The sequence below is a fragment of the Anser cygnoides genome, chromosome 2, assembly GCF_040182565.1.
Source record: "Anser cygnoides isolate HZ-2024a breed goose chromosome 2, Taihu_goose_T2T_genome, whole genome shotgun sequence".
Taxonomy (NCBI): Eukaryota; Metazoa; Chordata; class Aves; order Anseriformes; family Anatidae; genus Anser; species Anser cygnoides.
The window spans coordinates 133,935,748-133,957,368 of NC_089874.1; the positions used below are offsets into that span (position 1 = coordinate 133,935,748).

General features: G+C 39.3%; 1 long non-coding RNA gene across 2 annotated transcripts in view; it reads left to right on the forward strand.

Moving 5' to 3' along the window:
• The first annotated feature begins 4,365 nt into the window (after nucleotides 1-4,365).
• LOC106030563 (uncharacterized) overlaps nucleotides 4,366-21,621 on the forward strand; it is a 46,471-nt gene continuing 29,215 nt past the window's right edge. For both annotated transcript variants that reach the window (XR_001203825.3, XR_010829738.1), the window contains exons 1-2: nucleotides 4,366-4,477; nucleotides 16,315-16,426. This is a non-coding gene — a long non-coding RNA (uncharacterized lncRNA). The remainder of the gene's footprint in view (nucleotides 4,478-16,314; nucleotides 16,427-21,621) is intronic.

Sequence of the window (21,621 nt, forward strand, 5' to 3'; positions counted from 1 at the left end):
TTTTCAGTCTGTTAGACAGTCTTCTATCCTAGCAGCTTGTGACATGACATTTAGTGTACAGTTTAACACTATGTTTTTAACAGCCCCCCAAACAATATTGAAGTCAGTTTTCATTATGACAGTGTCAATAGAGTCCTATCCCAGATTCTTTGAAGAGGACAGGGTATCTGTCATCACAGTGAGCAGGTATAGGAAGGAGTGAGGCCACATTTCTTCGGTCATTTGGAAATTCAACGGAAGTCAGTGGAATTTCTGGCTGCTGAGGAATGTGGGCTCAGTGCCTTCACATCACAAGACACTATTCACCCACAGAGTCATCAGGGATGAGTGCTTCTTCAGTAGGGTAAGAGAAGCTATGCGGGATTAAGGTGAATTAAAATGCGGTCTGTTTCTTTCCTGCCTTTGTCTGCAGTACTTCTTCCCTGTATGCTCTGGCTGGAGCAGTGTGTAAAGCTTTGCTTCATTTGTTTCTGTTAGCACAAAACCTGTGGTTTTCATTGCAGGTTGGACTGAGCCACCCTGTGGCAGTACCGTGAATTTCACTTTATTGGGTTGGGATGACTGGAAAACGAGTTACTAAAAATCTAGGAGACTGGACAGTATTTGCTGGACTTCCCCGGAGTTTTTTTCTGCACATGTTGGTACCAGATTCCACCTGTGTTCTGCCTCCATCCACTGGTTAGTTGGTTCTCTAGAGGACTAGTAGATTTATTATAGACTCAATCAAAATATTTTAGGCCATTGTAATCCATTGTGCCAAAGACATGAATTTGCTAATGCTAGCTGCTTAGCTAGCTTAATTTAACATTGTATAGGGCATAGGGGTTGCAGAATCAGAAAAGCCCATTAGTGTAAAATAACTTTATGCAACCTCTATGAACCTCCCAGCACTTTCTCCACTGTGAAAACAAATGCAGGAACTGCTAAATTGTGTAACACTAATGGTCTACCAATTCCACTTCATGTTGTTTAAAAAAAATGTTATAGGTAACTCTGGGATAATCTGTTATTGAACTAAATGTAGCTTCTGCTGTGCTACTTGAGGTATACCTCAAGCAGTACATTTTCAAAGTCCCACCTGCCCTCACGATCACTTGAAACACTGAGGGTAGATTATCAATACGATTATGAGATTTAGGCAAATCTTATATTTAAATTGGATTGTAGACACTCAGATTCGATTGTATTTTAGAATTCAGGCATTCAGTCCCATTATGTTTCGTTGGGATTTATGCGTTTCTCTCTCAGGATACGGTGAAACCTATGACTAAAAGTATATTTGTTTTATGACAAAGAAGACAATTTTGTTTCTCAGCTGTAGAACCTTCAGCATTACAAGTAATGGAATTTCTCCTAAAGGCAATTGTTTCTGGAAGGCAATTCTTTCCGGTTTCAAAGCTACATAACCTTAAAGAAGTACAACTAGATGTTCTGAAAGGAGACGTAAATTCTGAAATGGAGATTCTCATAACATATGGGCATCCAAATCCTGAGTTGTAATGCTGAAATACTTTAAGCAGTTGCCAAGTCATTCTAATGTATATCTACATACATATCTACCTCATAGATACTACATACCTACATACATATCTACCTCATAAATACTACATGAGTGTGTGTGTGTGTGTGTGTGTTGCCTTTGAATACTTACTGTATTAGTGAGATGCTTCTTTAGCACTTCTTCAGAGGGACATTGGCTTTTAAAGGGCTGAAAAAGTTGATGATTTATACATACTCTTTGAGAGCTCCTTGGAGATTGTACACAGTTTCAAATGTCAAGTGGCCAAAAAGGACTGAGGGAAAGGTAAGAGATGGGTTTTAAACTCAGTTGCTGGCTGGCTTTTTGCACGTTTTGTCTGACTATTTGTGATTTGCTGCTCTGTGGCTGGGGCATCTCTGTCATGCAGTACAGGCTTCTGGAAGCCTGCACTCCTCATTCAGAGCTTGAAATATCACTCTGAGGGTTAAGCTCAGTTCTTTGTTCACTCTAGATCTTTCATGGTTTCTAGTACTTTTGTTCTAGCTCAACTTTTGAATTTCAGACTTGTCTCTTTTCCAAAATACTCAAGTGTGGGATACCAATTGCCCCTTTTTCTCCTAACTGATCGCTATCAATCTGGTAAGATCAATATATTATCTTCTGATGCCTGCCATAGGCCTTAGTTGTGATATAGTTTTACACCTAAGTTGGTTTCAGGGTGTTACTTTGATAATAGACTTCTTATAGAACAAAAACAGTGACTTAATAGATGTTTTCCAGAATACCAGATTCATGGGTATAGTTCAGCTGCCATGTATTGTTCTGGTAATTCACTGAGCTACAATGAGGATTTAAACATTGCTTTCTATTCAGTTACGCCTGTTGTACTTCTCTCTTAGATTGGAGTCCTCAAGTAAGAAAGCAGAAGCAGTGGCCTCTAAAGAGTTAAGGAATCCCTTCCTATCAGAAGTTAGGCCTACTTTGACTTGTAGAGATTTTTTTTCTTGTAGGGATTGTTTCTGGGTAGAGAAGCTTGCAGGCTTTATGACCAGTATTTTCAGATGAAAGAACTGTAAAATGGATTTTTAAATAATGAGGTACAACATTTGCTTTGTTCCTGTGGCAGGTATTGAGATCTCAAGTACATGGTGTCCTACCTTCTTACTTCCTTTTTGTCCTCACTGTTAGCATTGTCAGCCCCTGTCCTAGCTGGGTATATTTTGCTTTGACTCTAACATACAGAAGTCACTGTGATCACAGATTGCTAATTATGATGTATTATTAATAAATAAGCATATAGAGAGGCAATCTGAGGAAATGATTGTATTAATGCTTGGACAAAATTGTCCTAGAAATTGACAACTAAAGAAACATTGGCAACTGTTTATTCTTCTGGAAAATGAGGAAAATACATGTTTTTGACAATAGGTGGAAGGAATGACATTCCAGTGCAGACCAATGACACTGCAAGGCCCCACCCAGTTGTCTTTGAAAGGTTTGGGAGTGGCTCCTGAGAAATGGTAGAAAGAAAATGTTGTACATATCTTCAAGAAGGACAAGAGAGTGATCTGGGGAGCTGTAGGCCTAATGTTAATACGTGAGAATGTGATGAAGTAAATAACCCAGGATAACATTTCTCAACATGAAGGACATGAAGGTGAGCAAGAGTAGTCGGCATGTATTTATGAATGGAAAATCATCTTACCAACCTGTGAGTGTGATGTGATGAAATGACTTTGTAGGTGAGCACGGAGCAATGGAAGTTGTTCCTCTTGACTTAAGTATGGCTTTTGACACTGTTTCAAATAACATTGTCATAGATAAACTGATCAAGTATGGGCTAGGCAAGTGGACAATAAGGTGGACTGAAAACTGGCTGAACAGCTTGGCCTGGAGGCTTATGATCAGTGGCACAAAGTTGGATGCCAGACACTATTGGTGTATCCCAGGGTTGATACTGGATCCAATCCTGTTTAACATTGTTATGTCCATGATGATGGTACAGAGTACACCTTTAAGTTTGTAAACAATATAAAACTATGAGAAGTGGTTGATAATACCAATTAGTTCTGTTGCCATTCAGAGGGTCCTTAACAGGCTGGAGAAATGGTCTGGCAGGAATCTCATGAAGGGAAATGCAAAGTCCTGCTCCTGGGGAGTCATAACCCCATGGGAAACAAAACAAAACAAAACAAACAAAGAAAAAAACAATATAGGCTGGGAACCAACCATCTGGGAAGCGACTTTGCAGAAGATGCCCTGGGGCTTCTGGTGGACACCAAGTTGAAAAGGAGCCAGCAATTGTGCCCTTGCTGCAAAGAAGCCCAGGAGTATCCTGCGCTCTGTTGTCAGGAGTGTTGCCAGCAGGTTGAAGGAAGTGATCCTTTCCCTCTGCTCTGCACTGGTGAGTCCACACTTGGGGTACTGTGTCCACTTCTGGGCTCCCCAGTATAAGAGAGAGATGGACATACTGGAGAGAGTCCAGCGAAGGGCACGATGACGATTAAGGGCTTGGAGCATCTGACAGTGAGGAGAAGCTGAGAGATCTGGGATTGCTCAGCCTGGAGAAGAGAAGGCTCAGGGGTTACAACATTTGCTCATAATACTGTTTACATTAGTAAAAAATAAAGCTAGCTGCAAAAAGCTGTGTAAGCAACTCAGAGAATAGCACGAATGGGACAAGCGCTGCCCAGCAATGTCCTTGTAGAAAGCTGCACTGCTCTCTGGTTGAGCGATGGAGGTCCTGGTCTGGTCACGTCCCCCCTCCGGGTCTGTCTGTTTCATGTGTCCCTGATGGCCAGGAGACACCCCTCCTGGGCCAGCCATGCCACCCTCCCCGTTGTGACATGGGCCGCCACCAATGTTCTGCCCACTGTGACATGGCCACCACATCACCAGGGAGGTGCCAGGAGCTGGTGGCTGCCTGCTGTGATATGGCCACCACATCACCAGGGCTGCTGTAGCACTGAGACATGGCTGTCACCTTCCACCATTCAGGCAGGAAGAAATAATCACATAAAATAATAATAATAATAATAATAATAATAAACTGATAACTCTGGGGAGGGAAATTAAGTAGCTGTAGCAGCAATTTAAAAAACAGAAGCTCAGGAAAGGTTAAAGGAGAATTAAAAGTGGCAGGTCCTATCCACTTCCCAGTTTTAAAGACTCGTGCTGTTGCCTGTTGTTGGGAATTGTGGGCTTGAAGGCTAAGTTCTGGAAGAAAAATGCAAGTCAAGTTGGCTGCAGGTAATATTTCATACCTTTGGCATTAAAGACATCTGTGGGGACATTCAGTGTGAACTGTAAAGACTTGCATCTTTCTCTCCCTTTCTCTCCCTGACACAAAGCGTGTATCCTGTGATACACACTTCAGTGGGACACTGGAACAAAACGCATCTCCTTGGTACACTGCAAGCTATTACAGCCTCTTTAACTGTCAGGACAAGAGGCAATGGGCACAAACTGGAACACGGGAGGCTCCTCTGAACCCAGAAGCACTTCTGTATGGTGCGGGTGACAGAGCACTGGCACGTGGAGAGGTGTTGGAACTAGGTGATCTTTAAGGTCCCTTCCAACCCAAGCCATTTTATGATTCTTTGATTCTAGCTTATCCATGTGCATAAATACCTGATGGGAGAGTGTAAAGAAGATGGAGCCAGGCTTTTCACAGCAGTGTCCAGTGAAAGGTCAAGAATTAGTGAGCATAGACTGAAACACAAAATTCCATCTGAACATAAGAAAATGCATTTTATTGTTAAGGTGGTCCAGCACTGGAACATGTTTTCCAGAGAGTTTGCTGCTTCGCGGTACTTAAAACCTAACTGAATGCAGCCCTGAGCAACCTGCTCTAGCTGACCTTGCTTTGAGCAGGGAATGGACTAGACAGTCTTGAAAAGTCCCTTGCATAGAATCATAAAATAGAATCATAGAATATCCTGAGTTGGAAGAAACCCACTAGGATCACTGAGTCCAACTCTTGGGTCTGCACAGAACCACCCAAAAATCAGGGTGTATGTCTGAGAGCGTTATCCAACCACTTCTTGAACTCCAGCAGGCTCGGTGCTCTGATCACTGCCCTGGGGAGCCTGTCCCAGTGCCCAACCACCCTCTGGGTGCAGAACCTTTCCCTAACCCCCAGCCTGACCCTCCCCTGTCCCAGCCCCATGCCGTTCCCTCGGGTCCTGTCGCTGTCCCCAGAGAGCAGAGCTCAGCGCCTGCCCCTCCGCTCCCCTCGTGAGGGAGCTGCAGGCCGCCATGAGGCCTCCCCTCAGCCTGCTCTGCTCGGGGCTGAACAAACCAAGGGACCTCAGCTGCTTCTCATACATTTTCCCCTCACTATCTTTGTAGCCCTCCTTTAGACACTCTTTGATAGTTTTATAACCTTACAGCCTCAACTCTTCTGTGATTCTGTGAGTTTAGGGGCCTGTCATCCTGCTGTTGCTGTGGAACAAAAAGATAGCAGATGCAGTTTCTATTTCTGTTTTCTTAAAAGCATCTAAAAGCACCTACCTACTGATCAAAGAGTTTGGGAGCACAATTTGTTCTTCTCATTTCTGTTGTGTGATGAAGTAAAATTCAACTTGTTGCAAGTAGACAGGTAATCTTTGAACATACTTTCTGATGCTTTTTTTTCTGAGTAAGGATTTTTTTGCCCTCCCTGTAATCAATGTAAAAAGAGAAGAAAATTGTAAGGAAAACCCAGGGAGTAGAGAATAAAGAATAATTGTTAATTGAATAGTAGTCTACATGCTTTCTTTTCAATTTGAATAAAATTATTATGGCAGAGATTTCAGGCATTTTGATTGAGGAGTCATATTCATGTGCAATAATGGCTTCATTACATGCACTTGAAGCTTCGAGCTTAAAAATGATTAGTTTGCTTTTAGCTAGAAGAACTGGTTTTAAATGTTCTTTGTTTTATGTCATTGAAGCATCCACTCACTTTCCTTTTCAGTTTGCTATGAAACGTGTAGGGAAGAGGTTGTTCTTTTCCAGCAATAACCTTTTGGACAGAGTGGTACCCCGAATTGTAATTTGACAGGGCAAAGCTTCTGGTCCTTTGGTACTTCCTCTGTGGAAGGTCTTGAGGTCTTGGTTTTCCCTCATAATGCTCTGCAGCTTACTGACTTCTATAGCATGATGTATTTTATCTTTGATTTGTGACTGGTCTCAAAAGTATATATAAATATGTATATTTTTTTTTTTTGTGGGGCCTAAGAAGAAACTTAGGTTGATAAAACATGAATTGAACTCAACTCCTCTCCTAGCTGTTTCATGAGTTTCTGTGTGACTTTAGACAAACCACTTTACTGTTCATTCCCAGTGTTTGCTATAGGCTTACCTAAGTGAGCTAATAAAGTTACAGTAAATATAATTTTCTTCTAAATCTGGATGGTAGGCATCACTATTACTTGCACAACCTTGTGTTCTGAATTTAAAGTGGTGCTCATCTTCCCTGCACATTTCCCTGTCACAAAACACCGCTGCACACAGTCACTAAAAAGGGCAGTGTACATTAACTGTAACCCGTGCACAAAGGATGTGAGTTTCATTGTTTTTAACAATAATACAGAAACCTTTTCATTTGTTTACAAAGTTCAAATAGTAGCACTGGTGTGAAACAGCTTTGTCTTGGAGAAACATGTGGCGTATTGATATGGAAATAAGCACAGCCTGTGCTTCAGTATGTGCCAGGATGGCTGCCTTCTGTACTGCCACACTTAAGTGAACTTCTGCATTGTGCTAAGCTTGTGTTCAAGCTAGCCAAAATTCTAGTAGTGTTTCCTTCCCTGTGAGTGGTAGGCTTTGAAATACTGCTATACCTGGCATCTTTGCAGGTGAAGTTGGACAAACTCATGCTCCTACCCTTTTCTTTTGAAAGAGCAACATGTAGTTGGTTATTGTTAGATGAATATCATGCAATGTTTGTTTCACTTATAGTAAAAACAAACACAACAACAAGAAGGCAACCAAACACCAGAAAATTTTGACGGTTGGCTTTGAAAAAGAAAAAAAAATCTCTGTCCTTCAGAAGGACCCTATGTCTATTGCTTTCTGTTTATTTAGCCTTTTAGACTTTTCCTTTTTCAACACCACCATATGAACTGCAATTCAAGAGTATGTTGCACACAGACGTTAATTTGGCACTAACATTTGCAGGCACTAGTAGGGCTGGAGGCTACTGTTTAATGATTATTATTACTGCTATCTTACAGAACCCAGAAGTATGCTAAAAAATTGCAGATGAATAGAAAAAACATCATTATTTTCAGTATGGATTTGTAATTTTATATTGAACAGGATGGGACAGGTCAAGGTAACAAATATTTCAGGCAGAAATTGATAAGAGAGCAAGAGTTATGACATGAAGATCAACCACTTGTTTTAGGCCTTTGACCTACAAGCTTTTATTATCAAACAGCATTCATCATGATGGATGATTACATAGAACAAAGACTCTAAGGAGAGAGGAGCTCTAGTGGGAATGCCTCGGGTGATCTCAGCTGTGGCAAATTTCACTGAGCAGCGTGGTAGGAAACCCCCAAATCACGAAAACTGAGAGGCAAGTCTATCATACAATGTATTCTTCACTACTTGTCTTGCTGCCATCCAGACATAGACCCACTGGACAGAAAGTCTGTCATTTCCTTTTGAATTGCCCATGTGCTTTATTTCCTAATGAATGTAAGAGTATGGGAGGGAAGCGGAGGGTGGGATGATCCCAACATGCCAGTAGGGCACAGCCACATCTTATGCCCTCACCAAACACTGGAAAAGAGCTCCTGGGCACCCATTTCGGGGACAGTGATAGATGGCTAAAACGTCATTCCCCTTAGAAACGTCAAGACAACTGTTCATTAGCATATTGCAACATTCTCAGAAACTCAGTGATTTTAAATGAAGGGGAAAAATTAGACACTTGCATGAGTGAATAACATTTGTTATGTGCTGAGGAGGAAGGCAATCTTTAGGATCACTTTTGAACGAAAACATTGCTGTGGCTGGATATAATGGAAACAACAGGCACTGCGACCATAGGGTGAGGTGGCAGAAAACATGAGGGCACTTATAAGAAAGGTAAGCAAACGTCAGATGGAGTTTTGCTGTTAGAATTATTACAGATATTTCTAAGGAGATATAGTATGTGATATAACAAAAACAATAGTAAAAATTGTCAGTCTTTAATAAGAAATCAATTTAGTCATTCCAGTCATGAATTCCTGTGTCTGCACAAATGCATACTGCCCGTATAATTTAAAAGCAAACTTAATTTTGATGGTGTTTATTTCAATGGAATAAATGTTCCTTAGTGGTCTGATGTATTAGCCTGACTCTGTCACTATACAATATTAAGGACTTGATGTTTCAGCATAAAGACCTTGGCCTACTTAGTCCCGTGGTAGACAATTGCAATTGAATTTTTTTTTTAATCTTTCAAAAAAGATACAGAAAAATGAGAGAATTAATTAAAGCATTTGAAGTGTAAATTATTAAGTGAATTTTTAAAATATAAATTTAAAAATAAAAACCATAACTATAAACAGTATAAATATACTATGATAGAACTATAATAGAATAAAAAGTAGAAAGTTTTTATTTCATCAGCAACCCTAATTGCTTTAACTTATATATATAAAGATTTAACTATATATATGTAAATATTTTATAAGGAAATCTTGCCTTATGTTAACTGTATTATATTATTAGATATTTTATTGAATGTCTTTTGGGGAAAAAGACATTTTTTCCAAACAAATCCATGTTTTATCTGAGGTGGATTCAAGCTGTTGCTCTTCCTAGATGTTAAGCTCTGACATGGTTTTACTGAGAACAAAACAAGAGAAACAAGACCCAAAGGGGAGAGAACAACAAAAGTTTTTATGGTTGATGCTGATTTTTAGCTGGCAGCTTTGCCAGTTGAAATGACAGGCTATGCCATTTTAGCATCTAACCCAAGACCCAGAAAACCTGCATTAGCTACCTTTCAGGTCATGTGTTGACAATGAAAAGATGGATTGTTTCAGTTGGCTAAATCGGACTCCTTTCACACTAAACAGGTAAAGAGAAGTAGGAAAGAGCAAAAATAAACCAGAGCAAGAAAAAGAGGTAGAGAAGAAATGTTACGTGTAGAACCCAAACATTACGTATTCTGGATTACAGACTAATCTAAAGAGCAGTGAACAATTATATTACAAAGGGAGCTGGACTTCTCTTCCTCTGTGCCATGCAGAATACAGAACTTTATGCTGCAAAGCTCAGTGTATGAATTCTCAGTGCCTGATCCTAAATGGAGCTTCTTTGGTGTGAAATGAGTTGTGTGCTGTATGCTTTGAATGGCAGCAGTCTGACTTCTGTGCAAGAGAGATAGTTGAGAGGAAGCATAAATAATACTTTACCATTTCTTTTTGACGTGTAGATCATGCTGTGCCTTAGATGATGAAGATATTTTTGTTCTTTGATATCCTGTGTTCTCACAACAAATTATTATACATCAAAGAAATGAGCTCTGAGTCAAAATGATAGTAAAAGTGATGAGCTAGAAAATAATGTAAAGAGATGGTACCTATGAAATTACTGCATATGTCTGAAGAAATGGGGGTAAAGGAAATTGCTCACAAAGTTGTTCAAATGACTTAAGCTGCTGTCTGAAAAATAAATAATTTGGGGTATGACTATTAAAAATGCAGTGTGGTTAAAAGCTGAAGTTTTTGAAGCACTGTATCCAATGCAAAATAAAATTACTGTGTTAAATATTCACACTGAAAATATTTATGGTGAAGCTTACTTTGATGGAGGGCAAGAAGCAATGTTTTCTGTTACTCAGAGCACAGATTTTCCTCAGGTTCATGAAGTGTCATCTTGTCTTTGGTAGTTCTTCTTCCTGGGGCTTCAGTTTAATTACTGAGTTCTTCATTTCAGTTTCTCAGCCAATAAAAAGGAGATAACAGTGCTTTCTACCTACCTCAAAAATGTTACAGAAGAATTCAGTATTGAATTGTAGGTGAACAGTGGGAGGTATGTGTTGTATGTACTGAAAGGCCTGGACTGGCACCAGGATCTCCTGAAGCGGTTGGTACAGACTTAACTTAGATATGTAACTACCACATTTCTATCAGCAAACATTTATAAGCTGGCCATATGTTTTTCAGCTGTAGCTTTGGAGCCTTGCCTTGTGCTCCCTTTTTGCTTGTGGTGCTATATATATTTCTTTTTTCAGAGGGAAAATACAGAGCAGAAGGGTTACTCTAAGCTCTGTTCTGGCGATGTATTTTGATGTTACGGAAAACTGGAAAACAAATTATTGTCATGTCTTATTAAAGATACATGTGTCTAGACCAGACGTTTATTCTGCAACCAGCTCTTCTAATGAGGGGAAGGGTAACTAGCCATAACATGATTGATCTCTGGATAAAGTTCCATCGTTGCCTCTAACCCTAGCAGGTGTGTATATAAAACTAAACATTTTCTTTATTGCAGAGAACATTGTATAGCCCATCTACAATCAGGACTTACAAATGAGCATATGTTGCGAAAGACCAACAGATCAGCAGTCTTCCTTTTGATAAAAAAAATGAACAAAACAAAACACATTATTTATTAAAAATATGTAGACAAATGGCAAGTAGATTTTCCTTGATTATGCTTACGCTACTGCTTTTGTTGCCTTGAATTACGATTGCTTGGATAAATACACCTAAAGACTGACTGTTGGCCTCCAGAAGCATCTCTTTATGTTCTTCAGTGAGATACTGTTTTGTAATTTGCAACATTAGTCTCATTGTGTGAATCTCTACAGATACCTCAGAAACCTTTTCAGCAATAATACAATGGAGGTATGATTTCCCTTTGCTTTCCAGCAGTGAAAGAATAATGCTGTCACAAAACAGTGCTGAATTAGAAGACTAGCTTTTTTTTTTGTGCTAAGTCCCCATTGTTATGGTATGATTTCAGTCAGTATAGATAAAGAAAAGGATGAAGCATCCCAGCTTTCTGGGTAGTCTAAGAATCCTGTCATCTCCACTCAGTTTTCACAAATGTACTTCTACTTTCCTTAAGTCTCATGTCTAAATTTGAGAGTCTCAATAAAGGGAAGAAAGAAGAAAGAAAGAGATTTAAGGAATCTCCAAATATAACTTTTAGAAGTTGGTATTAGGACTAATGAAATCTCAGTGTGGGTCTCTGAGAGATAATTTAGTGGCAGGCACTGAACAGAGCATGCTGTGTGATTTGCTGATGAATTTTGTGGGATTTACTTAGATGCAGGATCAACTGCATTGAGAGCAGAACAATAATTCAAGCACTTCTCCTGGATGACAAAATTGCTGTCTTCCCATTAGCTGAGTTAGTGCTGAAAGGTGTAACAAGCTAGCTCATATATTTTCAATAGGATTTTTTTTAATAAAAGTCAATAAATTTAAAGCATCCATCTGTTCTATAAAGGCATCATAAAGAAAGGACATTGTGTAATAAATTACCCTTCATTTATTTAAAAAAAGAGTTTCTAATGAAAGCTTAGCACTAATTGGATCAAATCACACGGGGAATAATTGGCAGTTTCCCAAGGCATTTAGATCCAGTTCTTAGCTATTCTACTGTAACACTTTCTAGATTTCTGTCTCATCTGCCATATGTCCAATGTTCTTCAAAATTATTTTTTCCCTAAAGACCAGAGACTGCATTTCCCATTATGAAATATATAGGCAAGCAGAATTTAAATCTTAACTAGTCCTACTTACAGAGCTAATTTTTCCTTTTACAGCAAAAAAAAATGTGGTCATATTGGCTGTTAGCAATGTATGTTTACTCTCAGGTAGTCCTTAATCTCTTTCTCTATATTTTGTTAGCTTAAGTGTTACTTTGTCTGCTCAACAGAAAAAAAAGTTTTGAGGTTGTTGGTTGTTTTTTTTCCTTCCTTCCTTTCTTTTTTTTTTTTTTTTTTTCTTTTCCTGTCACTCTCATTCTAAATTTATCCCCATTTAACTGCGTATGCTGTCTGCTTGCTTGGGGATTTAGTTTAAATCTCTTCTGTACTTGATTGCATTCTTCATTATCATTTGCTATGCTTCCAATTAAGTGTCATCTGAAAATCTGGCCATTTCCCAAGGCATTTAAACAATTCATATTTTTCTTCTTGCCTACTTTCTTTTCCGTTTCTTTGGAAACTCTTTAAAACTAAATCAAACCAAAATTAACCTGACCCTTAGATAGGTTAACACCCCAAAAAGGGAAGAGGTCTTGTTAAATAAATGGGGCTCTATTTGCTCTAAAAAAATGCCTCTTCTTATTTAACTTACTTCATTATGTTTAAGTCTATTCAATGATTTTTTACTGAAGAATTTGAAAAATACACAGTTTAATGGAGAATAAAGACACTGATACATAAAATTTTGCATTTAATATAATCAAATACTCTCTATTTTTAATCTATGCAAACAGAGGATGCTTTCAAGGACAGTGAGAGTGAAACCATGGAAATTGACTGGTTTCTTCTCTAATCTTTTTGAAAGATTTCTTAGATATTTCTGCTCCTTTAGTCTGAGGAGGCTTCTAACCTCAGAAACTCTCTGTAACTGAGTGAGATATCAATGCTTCTGAGCACTTATAGAATAATGCCCTGCCATATATTTGAAGATGGTGGGTTGATCACTCAGGTGTTTGTCCAAGCCACATTCTCAGGATTTCAGGGTAGAGGCAAAAATGTTGCTTTTGTCCATGCTTTCTTTTACCTCAGAAGGCGCTGAGCAATCAGGTGAGCTGAAGTAGGTCTTTTTAGGAGAGAAGCTTGCCTGAAGGCATTTTCACATTTCTACCTTGAACTTGGTTCATGTACTTGGTTTAAATATTTTGCCTCCTCCTAAGCAAACAGAAATAACATTGCATGTAGTTGGTAGAAAATTATTTAATTTCCTTCAAATCTGATCTTATCAGGTGATGATAAGATTTTTAAGGATTTTTTTTTTTTTAATGACACCTTTCTTTTATTGAGTTTTGATCCATAGTTCTTTGGACCCCAGTCACGTCTCAACATTTACGACAGACCAATATGACGACTTACAGTATTTGTAGTAGAAAGAATTATGAAAGCTTCTGTGGCCTCAGGGACTCGCCACTGGTACTCTAAGGGCTGTGGTTGCCTCTGCTGCTGTGGTAGGGCATTTGCCTTTCTTCCTTTTATATGCAAGTATCTATTTGGCCATTTGGCCCTTGCAGCGTGCATGCACAGAAGAGTGTGTGGGATGGGTCTGTTTTTTATCTAATGTTGACATTTGCACCCATCTCAAGGTTCTTTTGTGCTGTCAGAACAGTGTAAACAGGCGGTAGTGGTGTGTACCTGAGAATTAAGGCCTTTTTAAACAGAAAAGCCTCAGTGCTGTCATACTGACTCAATTCCATGTAATACTTTCCTGTATAAGTAGTATTACCAGATTCACAGGGTCTGTGTACGCAGCAAAATACCATTTATGTGAGATAGGGCAGCAAAATTGGGCTGCTTGCACTTAAGCCCAACGTGAAATAGGTTATTAACTGAGTGTTACTGGAGAAGAGCTGTTGTAAAAGAAGCAGTTGACACTGAGAAAGAAAGAACAGGTCAGCAGGATAACGCACACTGAAGAACACAAACAGTGATCATGTGTCATTAGTTGTCAGTATTCCTCTTCTGTGATATAGAGCTGTGTTGGCAAAGTTAGCTGCAAAGCTCAGGAGTAGCTCTAATGGGATGTTGGCATACCCGAATGGCTTCAGTAATGTGAGCTGAGCATGATATACCTTTATTGGCAGCAAGCAAGCAGAAGGCAATTGATCAAAATTCCTTCTATTATGTTTTCAAGGATGTTCTCTGTAGAAGAAAACATTATTTTGAAATGTATTTGTTTTCAAACACATCTACAGAGCTCACAACACCTCTGAGAGCTCAAGAATAAAGACTGGAAGAGAACTGAAGAGACCTCTGTGCACAACAGACGCTGTGCTTATGAACTACTTTTTCCCAGAATGCATAAATCTAAATATTGAACAAATACAAAATGCAATTACTAAGGGCATTTGGAGAGTGGGGCATTGAGGAGTGTTGCGGTATTATATTAGTAATGGGTAATAGCTTCTGAATTTAGAACAGCGATGTGAAAATCAGACTGCTTCTTCAGAAGTTCAATTTGAAAGCTGGGAGAGTCACACAAGGTGACAGATCAGTGCCAACGCAGGAAATGTCTTAGAGGCAGATAACTGCTGTTTTATGCATAAGTAGTCAGGATCCCAATATTTTTCCTATGTAAATCAATGTCAAAATTCAGGTTAACCTGATTAGGATCGTTTCCTTGCAGAGAAGAATTATCTGTTGCTGTATCACAGAGAAGAATTATAATTACATTATAGGTGGAGAAAAGTTATGAGTTCAATCATTTACATAATATGTTGAATCTAGCGGTCCCAGGAAAGTTCTTAATATCACTTATTGTTGGTATAGAACACTTTTGTTCAGAGAAACAAATGAGGAAGGTACTTTTTCATGAATTTAGGAAGGCATTTTGAATTGGTATGCATGGTATGCATTCATGCTGATCCTGCAATGTGCGTTTCTCATAGACATATTCCTAAATTGCACTTACATTTGGTGAGAGTACATTGAACATTCCAGCAGACTGCTCGCTCATCTTTGGTAGTTTGCCTAAAACTGTGATCTCCATAGCTAATGATGCTTAAGGTTTTTTGTTGCATCTTATCCCTCATCTACGTGGGGTCACCTTTCCCATTTTTGAAGAAAGACTCCTGCAAAAGAATCCTGATAAGAGTGTTCAGGAGACATTGGCAGAGACCTGCAATATGTCTCAGGGAGGAAAGAGGATTCCTTCTAATCTGTGCTATAAGTAATAAAATGTGGCCAGGCAAATCATTCTTCTCTGGAAAAGTTCAAATAAACCACAAGGGAGATATTACAAACTCATCAGCATGTAAAAAAACTCATGGTCTCATTTATTCACGAAGTGACAATAAAGAATTTATTTTGTGTCTTGCATATTTATCATTTTTGGATGACAGAAGTATTGCTTTCTGTTACCCCTTAAAAAGATTTTCTCGTGAACTACTCACTTCTTCCCAGGAGGTATATTACACTAGGAAAAGAGTTCTTTTTAACTTTATTCACAAATATACTGGTTTTAACCCCTGGGCAGCTAGATTAGGACTGTTGCTGTTGTAAACAGAATTTCCCAAATATGGGAAAATGTTATAAATGTGGAATTACTTTGGACTGTGCAGAAACTTAGTGAATGTAACAAAGTATATCAGTCTCGAGATTTTCATAAATTGTGCCTGGTTAACCACAAGTTTATGTTGAAATGAGATTGGTTTAGTAGGATGTTTTGCACAAATATAAAAACATTCAATACTCTTGGTGAATATATCATTTCAAAGTTAGTTCCCCTGGTTTATCTATATTTGTTATTTCGTTCTCCCTTTCCAAATAATGATATTTCTATTTCTAGAATGTTATCTAGTTTATAAACGTTAATCTTTAATAACCAATGTTAATCTTTAGCTGATAAATCCAAACATAAATGTAAATTTTTTGGTATATTTTCTGTATATGCTCTTTCAAAGTCATTTCTTTGCTCCTTTGTTCCAATGCTACTTTTTCCTTTTGTACAACCTGATTTTCTTTAAGGGGTCTGACAAAAATAAATGTGCTGCTGTTTAGATTGTTGCTCATATTATTTTAGGATTAAAAATAGAATTGTTGTGCTGTGATGTATTACTGAGTATTTATAGTGCTATGCATCCTTGATTATTAGGATGAGAAGCAATTTTTTTTTTCTTTTTTTCTTTTTTGGCAGAATATAAAAGGAAAGGAAAACAGAAAAAATGCACTAATTTTGAACATATGGATTCCTATTGTTCTGTCTTGGATGTAACCACATTGATTAAGTAGCAAGGCTCATGCTAATTGTAAGTAGAGAATAGCTGTGTAATTATTAGTGCTTAAAGTCAGGTTTGGTTTTGTGTCCCTTGACAGTTCTGGCTGCTGTTTCTTAGCTATTGCTTCAGATTTCAAGCAAAGCATAATGTAAGTGAACCTAAAATTCAGAGATGAAAGTGGATTGTGTTATGCACTGAGTCTGACTCCATTATGTGACAGTAGATGTTGTTTATGACAAGACCTATTATATTATTACCAGACCTGGACTAGTTTTTGTACAATTCCTGTATTAAGTCTCATAAGCTTTCATTTTCTAAGTAATTTTCTAAAAGGGATTTAAGAGAGGAAATGGTAGGGGGATATTTTCTTTTTAAAGCAAACACTCTGGCTTCTCTCCTAGGATTTGCTGCTGGTATCTCCATCTTCTTTTCTTGATAACTCTAAAGAAGGGAAGTGAAAATACAGTAAATCTCAGTGCATACTGTAAATTATATTTTTAGTTATACCTGTTCCCCGATAGAGAGGTAAGAACTTTAACATTCCCAGGGCTGCAATCTAAAGTTGCTATTTGTTGTAGATTTTCTTCTTCCTAATTAAATGTCATGAAAGTACAGTGAAGCTTCCTTTCTGGAATAGAATTTTTTTTTTTTTTCCTGCCATTCAAGAAACTTGAAAACAATAGGAAACTCTTGTATTTGGTGCATTTGAATGTACTTGGAAAAAGTCTACTTTTAGATAGGACAGCACTGTATCATTTTAAAGCACTGAAGAGTAAGTAATATAAAATCAACCAAGAAGATAATCTCTGACATTTACAAACATTTATAATGGCATTAGTTCCAAGTAAGTTAGCTGAGGCAATTTGAACCTGTAGACCTGAACAAATAAATAAGCATGGCTTGCCATCAGCTATTTCAGAAATGTACCAGCATAGCCATGGAGCTTTGTGCATCCAAATAAGCAGAGAGATCTACCAGATTTCTCTGGGGTTTCCTGTAGACAAGACATTGCTTTACTGGGAAGTATTTTCACAAACAAGTGAAAATGCAGTGTTGTAGACATTTCTGGGCTTTCTGGAATTTCTGCTGCTGTGTTTTAGAGCTGGTCTAAGAATAATGGGTTTACAAAGGACGAAGGGGTAGGGCTTAAAGGTGAAATTCGTTTCAAAGAAATGCCCCTGACTGGCAGGTGTGGCAATAGTTTTCTTTGTTTAGACATGAAAATAAATTCATTCATTATGTAGCTGCACGCAATGGCTAGGCTGTGTTTCCAGTGCAGGCCTGAGCTTGCACTTGATCCCACACCGACTTGTCCAAATTCTTTGCACCCAAGCCAATGCTGAAGCAGCTTTCTGCAAGCCCTGAGGAATAGAGGAGAATAATAAGAGGGCAAATATTTAGCATGGGCAGAGTATGTGTTTGGTATCGGGAAGAAGAGTGAAGCACAGGTGTACCTGCTGTTGCTTAGCCTCGTTCCCTGCCACAAATCACCCAATGCCTTGCAGTCATGTAATATGGCTGTATGCAGATCAGAAAGGCTGATATTATGGTTAGCATGTCATTATGGAAAAACATGTCACTCTGGTACGAGGGATGTAGGCAGTATCAGTGTGCAGCTTGGGGGATGTGTTGTTCTTTGACCTGCTCTTTGATTCAGCATGCATTTGGCCACGTAGGCACAGCTACAGAGCTTCACTGTGCTGCCCCCCCACCACTATGTGCTGCAAGACAAGGGACAGAAGCACTGATACTCATCTCTGTGGGCTGAAAAGATAATTCAGGTCCCAACTTACTCAATTGCAACCTCTCTTTGGAGGAAATCTCATTTATTAAATAAATAAAATCTAAACTATCCTTCAGGGAAAAATGTGAAGAGGGAGAGGAGGTGTATGAGCCAGCAGTCTGAGAGTCAAGGTATATTGGAGACTACTAAGCAGACATCCCAGCAATTTCTGCTCAGATACTCAAGCAAGAGTGTGCAGAGTGGGGCTGACCGGGGGCAGATGCCGATGGTTAGGACAATGTTCATCATCCTGAGTCCCTGCATCGGCTGTGCTCAGATAAATCTGTAGCTCTCCAGTCTCAGCTCCAACAACTTTAAATATTTGCCCTGAGAACTAAAGGCAATTAACCATGATGTGGCATTCAAAACTAAAAGCTTGATTTAAAATTAGGGAATTTTCAGAAGTACAACTGAGAATTAAATTTGGCTTGTGAAGCCTTTATTTCTGATACTAATATTTAAGATGGAAACAACCCAGCTTGACTTCCCAGTTCCCCAGAGTGAATTTGTAGGCCAGAGATTTAGAAGAAAAAGCCCTTTCACTGGTACATTGAGGTATTTAATCTGCAAATCTATGAGAAAAGACAAAAATGCAATTCTCACAATGCTTTGATTACAGAGTCTTTTTCAGAGAAAACCACATTTAGAAACGGGAAACATTGCTAAGTGCCAATTGTGAGATGCACCCTTTAATGATGATTTCCTGCTATCATCTGTTCTGTAACAAGAAGTCAGTCTCGTAGTTTCTGGGTCAGAAACAAGGCTCTGTGAGTAACTTTGTACTTCTTGGAGGATATCATGTGCTTTAAACCAATTCACTCCTGTGGTGCTGTGCAGTGGGAGGTCATCTGAAAAGTTTAAGATAACCCAGGACAGTTTAAATCACACCATTTTAGCAAGGGTCTGTTAGTTTCAAGTACTAGTACAATTTGGACAAGGACTATGTGTAGATTGATTCTTCAAAGTTGAGTGCACATCCAAGTAAGACCTAGAGGCTTGCTGCAAATGGTTTTATGTGTATTCTTTTCAAGAGTTCCTTTATAAAATTCCTAACTTGATGGCACTTTATAGCAAACTTTTGTGATGGTGAAGCTTAGAGGACAGGGTGATCGTCTTGCCTGGAACTGCAACTGCAGCTTCATGGAATATAAATCTGTTGTCCCGTTCTCTACATTACTGTTCTAATGAATGCCTGCTCTTTTTTTTTGTTTGTTTTGTTTTGTGACAAAGATGTGACAGAAGTCACCCAAATTGGCTGTAGTCAACCTTTATTTTATTCGTTTTAATAAAGGGCCAATAAATGAATCATAGATATTACGAGATACCACAACCTGTGGTTACTTAGCCTCATAATGACCTGCTGCATTCTCCATATAACGAACTGTGAGGGCGCTGGCTTGCTGGGCTCGGGCCAGCTCAAAGACAGCACAGCCGAGGGCTGTCCCTTCCTCTGGTGACCATGGGGAGAGGCTCCCAGCCCAGGATGGTGTCCCCATACCCAGGGAGGTCCTTGTCCTTGGGCCCCTGGCACCAATAAAGGTTTCTGTTTTTCATCTCTATCTTTTGTTTAGAAATGCCAACAATAAAATCAAACAGGCTGTCCAGCCATTGTAAAGAAAGATCTGGGCTCTGCATGTGCATCTAGGGCTATCACTGAGAAATGGGAAGATGAGCTACTTGCTGGAGAAAGAGAACTTCTTCACCAAAGGAAAAAGGATCTTTCCTTTTTCTTCTTCAGGTGGAAGGACTGCTCATTTTTATAGGGCTGAGTTTATTCAGACTGGTCTTATGGAGGAACAGAGAGAATTTTTAGCTGACCTACTAGACAGGAGCCCTCTACACTCTTTTGTATTATTCCTCCAGAACAGGGAGTTTCTGTAGAGAAAAGCATGCATGTAGGCAAACATTCAATGAGGATCTAATCTTACTAGTTTAGGTATCTTCCTCTCTCACATAAGATGTGGCTTTTCTGGAGCGTTCTGGAGTCCAGTTCAACTGGGAATGCAGGACTGCAGTTCATCTGGGAATATAGTAAACCCTTAGACACACGGGGTGACACTATGTGCCAGTTATCATCCATGTTGTACACAAGAGTCAGGGGACAAACTGACCTTGCAGCCCCCACTCCTTGGGAGCAGCACGTGCTTCATGTTTCTGGTCCCCAGACAAGCACAGAAGTGATCCCCAGCGAATGGACCTCGCTGACCCCTGGTGCTTTCTTGTGGGGGATGAGTGGGCACTGAGGAAATCCCACTACCTGGGACAGTGCCCCGCGGGCTGGTCCACGGCCCTGATGCTGGGCAGCAGGGCTGTCTTCCCACCCATGCTAATGGTGGTCAGGGGACTTTCAAGGGACCTCGTGCTTGTCTGACTTATCTTGCATTGCCCTGGATCTTCAGGCACTTTCAGGGTCAGTGGTAAGTTCCTAATGAATTTTAGCAGCCTACAAGTAACTGCTTGGACTGTGGTCTTGACATTCAGAAAGTTTTCTGGAGCTTTCCAAACATATTCTTGTCCTCTTTCTTGCTCTGTCAACCTGGGAATGCTAATAAGTGAAATACCTTCCTTATTCAGGGAAACACGGCCAGGGGCCCATCTTATCACACACTTATCACAGACACTTGTAATTTTAACTCCCCTATAATATGAGCTGAGGACAGAATCCAAATGGAGAGATTAAAGTTAATCCTTGGAAATAAGCTGAAGTTCACAAATTGTTTATTTGACAACTTAGTTTATTTATCTAGCCGGGCTGCTGTTGTCAATATAGTCCACCTAGCCGCTCTTGATAAAGAGATCATTTATCGTTCAGAATCATGGCTCAGTTTTTTTCTGTGCTGCTGCACACAACTAATGCATGTCATTAATGCAATCCAGAGGGAACAGTGCAGAAGATGAGAGGATAATTTACTCACCATGTGCATTCAGTCTTCAGCCTCCTTGCTGAGATTCCCCTGCTGGTTTGGATTCTGTTTTCTGACATAAACCTGCCTGACCTTTAATAACCAGAAGCATAGTGAGCCTACTAGTTTATTTTAAGGATAGGATGGTACGAATTCTGTTTGCAATCTTGTGAATTCAGAAAGCTCAATTCTGATTTAATCTGTAGACCCATTTCTAGTTCTGGCATTGATACGTCTGTGCGAGTTAAAAGCTATGTTAGGAAAAATCTGAGAGATAATTATAATTACTAAAATAAGAATAAATTATTCATACAGATAACACTGGGGGCAGGTCTGTTCTGACTCCAAATGAGGAAGAAAATTCGGAGTGGAGGGGGACAACTGCCTATTTCAACATGTGCTATGCTTCAGGGGTGTTGCATGGTGCTCTAAGTACTGAAGTGCCTTGGACTTAGTTGCGCCAGGGTCCGGCTCCTTGCAGCTCTGTAGCCTCTCCCTGAAACCACTGAGGCTAAAGCCTCTGTGGCAGCATTTTTCCA